This window comes from Propithecus coquereli, unplaced genomic scaffold (genome assembly GCF_000956105.1).
Source record: "Propithecus coquereli isolate 6110/MARCELLA unplaced genomic scaffold, Pcoq_1.0 Scaffold741, whole genome shotgun sequence".
Lineage (NCBI taxonomy): Eukaryota > Metazoa > Chordata > Mammalia > Primates > Indriidae > Propithecus > Propithecus coquereli.
Genome location: NW_012153519.1, coordinates 142,215 through 149,273, shown reverse-complemented (window position 1 = coordinate 149,273; position 7,059 = coordinate 142,215).

Below are 7,059 nucleotides of genomic sequence, written 5' to 3'. Positions count from 1 at the left end.
AAACTGATGAAGTTATGGCCTCTGACCTCAAAGAACTAATCCTTTATTGGATGAGGATATATTAGTGAATATATTGGGTTTATATCAATGTATGTAACCAGTTGTAATTCACATTAATATTATACATGCTATAGCATTATAGATAAAGTGTTATGGAAGAGCACATGTGGAAGTGATGAATTCTTAGCTATGAATCAGACAATCTGGGTAGGTGACCTATCAGGTTTTGAAAGAAGAGTAGAATTTATACATAAAAAAGTAAAGAAAATTCTACACAGAGAATAGCTGAGCAAAGGCACAACCACAAAGAAGTGCTTGAAATTGTGTAGAAATTGTACACATGGCTTCAAAGACCCAGTTGCTTTTGATACAGGCATGTGTGGGTTATTAAAGATTCCATCTCTGTTACTCTTTTCTTACTTTTTCATAGTCATCATATAATTCATTGTATATGAAAAGACATAAAGAAATCCAAGAAGAGAAAAATATAGGTAATCAATCAGGTCATAAAATGGATGGTTTTGGGATGAGCATGTGAATTTATAATTCAACCTACATTGTTTAAAGCTGAACTTCTCTCTTTATCAGTTGCCCAAAGGGTAAAGGTCATATAACATGGAGTAGTTAGCTATAATGACTTTTTAAATTATTCATTAATCAAACCACTTAAGATGCTTTAAAATCCATTCTTTGGCAGTTATATGGTTTCAGAAATGCTTTCACTCTTGTAAAATCTTATTGTTTGCATTTATTCACTCTCCAGTGTCATTTTAAAACAACATAATGGGACCTCAGAAAGAATCACTTAAGGATTATTTCCAGAAGTTCAAGCACATCACCTTCGTGTAGCTTTTTTGTAATAAGGTATCCAAACATATTCTATATGAACTTACAAACAAGGACTCTAAGACCTAATATATTTGAAATGTCTAATTAAACTTGTAGTCAACTCTAATTATTTAAATGTGAATTTTGGACTCAAATTTTACACATACTTAGGAACACCTCATGATTCTACTTGTTAGTGCCTTAGTGATTCAAATTAATTTTAATTTTTGTTTATGGTAAATAAATATTTTGTATAAAGCACATATATTACCTTTGCTTCTTTTTCTTTTAACTAGTGAGAGCAGTCATGAAGGAAATTCCCTATAATGGAGACTCAAACTATATCAACATTGATTCCGTTTAGAGTGAGAAGAAAAGAGAACAATTTAGGATTTTAGGTTGAGTGACTTGTAAGGATATCGGTACTAGAGATGAGGAAAACAGAAAGGGAAATAGCCTGAAAGTATAGAGAATGAAGTCATAGTGGGACACATTGAATATAAGTTTCTTATGGAAATCGAATTGGAAATACTAAAGAGATACAGTTGAAGAGAATGCTTCGTGAATAGTTTTTAAATGAATATATACCGTGAGTGAATGAGTGGATGAATAACTACAGTTTTAGATCTCAAGAAAGACTTTATGAATTTCAGTTTGAAGATCATGATTAAAACTACGGGATTAGGTCAGATGGATTATCAAAAGAGAGATGAGGGGACATGAGAACACTAACAAAGATAACCTGAAGACTATCAACAAGTTCTAGTTTGTGAGAGGAAGAAGAGGCAGCAGTGCTCCTGAGAATGAGTAGCAAGAAAGAAAACAGGGGAATCAAAACAGAATGGTTCAGAAACCAAGTGGCAATAAAGAAAATAAGAATATAAAGAAGGCCCTGAGTTTGGCCTTTGTAAAATAGATGATTGATTTCAGCCTTAGAATATTGGAAACAAAAAATAGATCATTTTATGTTAAGGCATATTTATTCTTAGTTATGTTGAGAAGTGAAAAAAATGAATATGATAAATCAATGTTGTTTAATGAAGTTTTTATTATTTAATAGGTTTAGTCTAATCATCTCTTGCACCATCCTCATTCACCCTTTTCCCAAGCCAAATTTAATCCATTAGTCCAGCTGCGTGTAAGGCAAATTCTGGTCAAACCTGAGAGCAGAGACTTGGGGGACTTATAGTACTTAACTTTGAGTAGATGTAGGCAACTGGAACTTAATTTTAAACTATCCACAACCAATAACTATACTTCCATAATTTATTAATTGCCCAGGAAGACCAAGAGGATTATGCAATAAACTATGACAGACCTGGAATATATCTTATGCCTGCTTAGATGAGAATTTCCAGAAAAGTTTTGATTAAACTTTTGAGTCTGTAAATAGAAACAGGCAAAGCCAATTAAAGAAGGCTGCTAGAAAATGTGCTGACAAAGAGAAATCAAACAATTTACGTTCAAGTTTTTCATTCACCACTTTAGAGTTATGTAGATTACTTTTTGTCCCCAAGCCTAAATTCTATTTTGTATGATACAGTGATAATTATACCTTTCCCTCCTATCTTACACTGTTGCCATACAAAAAAGTGTGTGGCATTATCTTAGTATACTGGGAATTTCTCTGGTGTATGAACAGCCTGCTAAATTTATACCCATGTACCATGAATATCATTATAAATTTAATTTATTTTTGAAATGTAAGGTAAATTATTTCCCATATCACAACTTTCCATTGTTAGGCTAAAAAAATTGTCCAGACAACGTTGCTTAAAAGTTTCTTTTGCTCCTCTTTTGAGGAGCAAAATGGCTGACTAAAAAGCTCCAAGCCCTCATTCCCTCAAAGAATCATTAAAAAACAACCAGAAACCGATTGAACTAACGTTATAAGAATTTTGGAAAACAGTTAAAGGCCTGTAGCAACCAATAAATACTTAAGAAAAAGCCACCTTTAAAACATTAAGAAAATTCATGGTGTATTTATTCACCCTTGCTTCACAGATATTTGTACACCAATGTTCATAGCAGCACTTTTCACAATAGTAAAAATTGTGAACAATCTTAACGTCCATCAGTGGGTTAACAAAGAAACAAATTGTGGTATATACTTACTGGGGGATATTATTTAGCCTTAAAAAGAAATGAAATTATGATATATACTACGACACGGGTGAACCTCAAAAACATTATGCTAAGTAATATAAGCCAGATATAAAATGACAAATATTGTATGATTTCTTTTGCATGAGGTACTAAAAATAGTCAAATTAAAAAACAAAGTATAATCGTGGTTACTGGGTAGGAGAGAATGAGGATTTTGTTTAATAGCTACAGAGCTTCAGTTTGGGATACTAGAATAGTTCTGGAGATGGATGGTGGTGATGGTTGCACAACAATGTCAATGCATTTAATGTGACTGAATTATATACTTAAAATGGTTAAAATGATAAGCTTTATGGTATGTATATTATTTTACAATTTTAAAAAAAGTATTTCCAGCACTTTTTCTTTTGAAGTGTCAGTGCTCCTTCATAAAATAGCAGGGTTTGTTCTTGTAGGCCTATTAATAACCAAGAAAAAAAAAAGCCATCAATCATTCTGAATTCACTGAGTAGAGATCAGTTATTTCTACTGAAAGGAAGTTTAACATTTCCAACTAGGTGTTTTTAGGGAAAAAGAGGTAGGGGGGATGTCAATGCAAAGTTTATTTTGTTTTTAATGTCATTAAGTATAATTTTTCAACGTATAAAATACTATTCAGCTGTTATCCTCTAGGTTTATAAGTTAATATTCATTAAATTTCCAAACATAAAATCTTAGTTCATTCCAAAGTCTTTTAACTTAGAAATACTCCATTTATAAATCTAGCATGTTTTAACTTTTTCCCTATTTTTAAATTTTAGTCACATTTTCTTAAAGATAGAAATTTAATTCTTAAACTGTAAATATTTATATGAAATAGAAGCAAACTATGTTAATTTGTTAATCGAAAAACTATAGAAATATTTTAATATAATTCTTAAGAGTATAACCATGGCTAAATGGGAAACGTGAGCCTCATATGATTACATGTCATAAAAATAGTATTAACATAGGAAATTATTAGTATTTTTAGATTTCATATTTCTCTAGGTTGCTTAAAATTTGTTTAAACAAGTTTTAATGTTTAGAACATTCATTTCAATAAACTTGCTTTGGAAAAATCACTTAGACATGAAAATGCTATTAATACTTAAAATGTCATGAAAATATTATTATAAAAGAGTTATAATTGAATAAATATACATTTATATTTTTAAATGATACTTTTGAATATATAAGAAAATGACTTAAAAGCTTATGATAGACTAAAATACAGAAATATCCTCTTTTGACTAAAGGTACTATTAATATTACATGAATGCCCACATATTGTGAGTATTCTATTTTGAACAATTTATTGTTTTGACCAATTTACTTTCAACCAAATCGCTTTCTATAAATTTAGTTTCCACCAATTCTCCTGGAGCTAGTAAACGCCAAAGAGTTTAGATATTTTAGCAGCTAGTTGTGGTGAGGTGGTAATAGTTGAGATATTTCATAATTCAGAGTCATTTCCTAGTGAAATTTTCTCTGAGTTTATCTGCTGTGAGGAGCTGGGAGTGAGGAAAGTGGTTTAAAGGTGCTTTAAAAAGATTTGAAACCACCTTCACAGAAGTTAGGACAGAACAAAAGAAAAAAATAAAACATAGAATTTATTCAACTGGGATTTGAAACCACAAACTTGTCAGCAGCACCGTTTTGTAATATTGTGAACATTTTTATGATACTTATAACCTGAACCCATGACCCAAAGGTTCTAGTTTAGACACTTTTCCTCCTTTTCCCCCTCTTCAGAGTTGCCTCTCTTTGGTACAATGCACTTATGTTATCTGCGCCGTATCAAAAGACCTTCTGTGGCTTTTCTGTTCTTAAATTCCAGCTTTTGTTTCAAGCCCAGGCTAGCTCTCTCCTCCTCTCTCCCCTCCTCCTCTTCCCTGCTCCTCTTCTATTTCTTCTTCCTCCTCTTCTTTTCCTTCTTCTCTTTTCTGTCTTTTTCTCTCACTGTTGCTCTCCCCACCATGTTTTTTGTCCCGCCCAAGGACAATTGAAGAGAGATATAAAAAATATTAATTTCTAAGTAAAGAATTTTATTGTGAATTATTACAGCTAAATAGACTATGGATAACACTTGACACTGGGAAATTAAAAGAGTACACAATTCTCAGAAATTGTAGAGATTGTAAAGCATTTCACCATAGACTGGTTTAAACTACAGGTGTCGTTCTGACATGGTAACTTGTCTCTATTTTTTGCCTTTTCCTTGAAACTATGTGCACTATTTTTTTTTTTTTTTTTTTGCTTCTGTCTCCACTTTCTATTTATACAGCTGAACCACTTGCTTGCTCCTCACCCCATTCCCTTATCTCCATTTTGCCACTTGTGATGGAACGTGCCTGTTTTTTAATGCTACATGCATACTTTACATCTCTAAAAATCTTCAGGCTTTCAATTCAAGAGACCTAGGGCTGAAATAACCTCCTGCCACTTCCTCAAAAAACCTATTAGTTATGAGTGCCTCAGGAGTTAAGGATGTTCATTTCCACCTCTTGAAACCCTCCCGGAATTTTCACGTCTTTATTTTCCAAAATATTTATCAAGAGGCAACTTGTGCCAAACAATGTATGCAATCAATAAATGTTTAGTGTCTGAAATACACGCTTTTTTAAAAATTAATTCTAGCCACGGTTTGGTGTATTATGATGTGCCTGTGACTTTTTGGCTTATCCAGTCAATTCTGGGTCCATCAAAGTGTTGAAAGTGAAGATTGCTAAAACTTGCAATTTTTATTTCCAGTTTTTTATTTGAGAATGTGCGGCTGGCTCCATGTAAGATTATTACTAAAAGCATTATAATTTTTTGGAAGCATATCTTTCTTGAAATTAAATTGTCATTTAAGCTTAAGACAGAGTATGGGTTTCTGTTTTCACTTATTTTATGAGAGTTTATTCTGAGGGAAAAGTAAAATTGTAAACCAACATTCTGGACAACTGCTTTCCCGATTTTGTACATTGAAATCTCTTTGAAGGGAAATTCTAGAATAATGTCACAATTATTTGATAAATGGATTTGAGGAAGCATGAAGGCAGCCCTACCAGAATTTTCATATCAAAAAAAACTTCAGTCTTAGATAAAATCAGAAACTCTTAGGAAAATTTCCAAGACATGAAAATGGGCAGGTAAGATACTGGGTTTTCTTTCACTACATTTCAATACATTGTCTAGTGGACCTTGAAGGGTTATCTGATTTTATGTGTGTTTTCATTTTTAATTGTCTTTATATTGACTAAGCTATTTTAAAACCCTATGGGGTAAAAGTTAAATTGTAGAAAATAGATAGAAATGCAAATAATTCTTATCAATGATAATGAAAATGATTTTTTTCTGGTGGAGATACAATAGATTTCTGCTCTGTAGAAAACATAACCCCAACTATTGCATTTTATTTCCCTTTAAGCTAGGAAACAATTTTTCATCTGTTAGCAAATTTATTTCAGAATTCTTGATTGTGTGTGCATGTGTTTATACACACACATACACAATATATAAAATGTTCTTCAACTTCTTCTTTGAACTGGTTTCAACATCTTACTAGTTCCCACATTAATTAAGGAGTTAAAACTTTTGACATGTTAATTTTATATTCATATGAGAATCATACTTTTATCTTTTTTATAGTTATAGTTTAGCAGCACAAATAAGTTACAGATAAAAGCTTTCTTGACCCTTCCTTCACAGGACTCGATCCACATAAAAGCGGTTCAGAAGGTAAGCATTCCTCAAAGGAAATAATTTTAGACTATATCACTTCAAATAAACTGCAGATCCTTCATAGAATTGTTAGAATGGGAACATTAGAGCAATTATACTTTTGCCTCAGAAGTAGGAGTCAGGGGTGTAGTCCCCATTGTTCATTGATCAGGAAGGAGCTTCTAATTTGTCCTCTACAAGTCTGCTGTCTTGGGTTATGTATTAAAATTTAATGATATTTTATAAGCTTCAGCTGGTTATAATCACAGTACAATAAAATACGAAATCTAGTTTTAAATCTCTTAGACAAGTTCTGCTCTCAAACAAAAGTTCCTTTTTATATCTTTTAAAAAACCCATCTGAAATCAAAATTCATAATTTAAAATTAAAAGCTTTTTT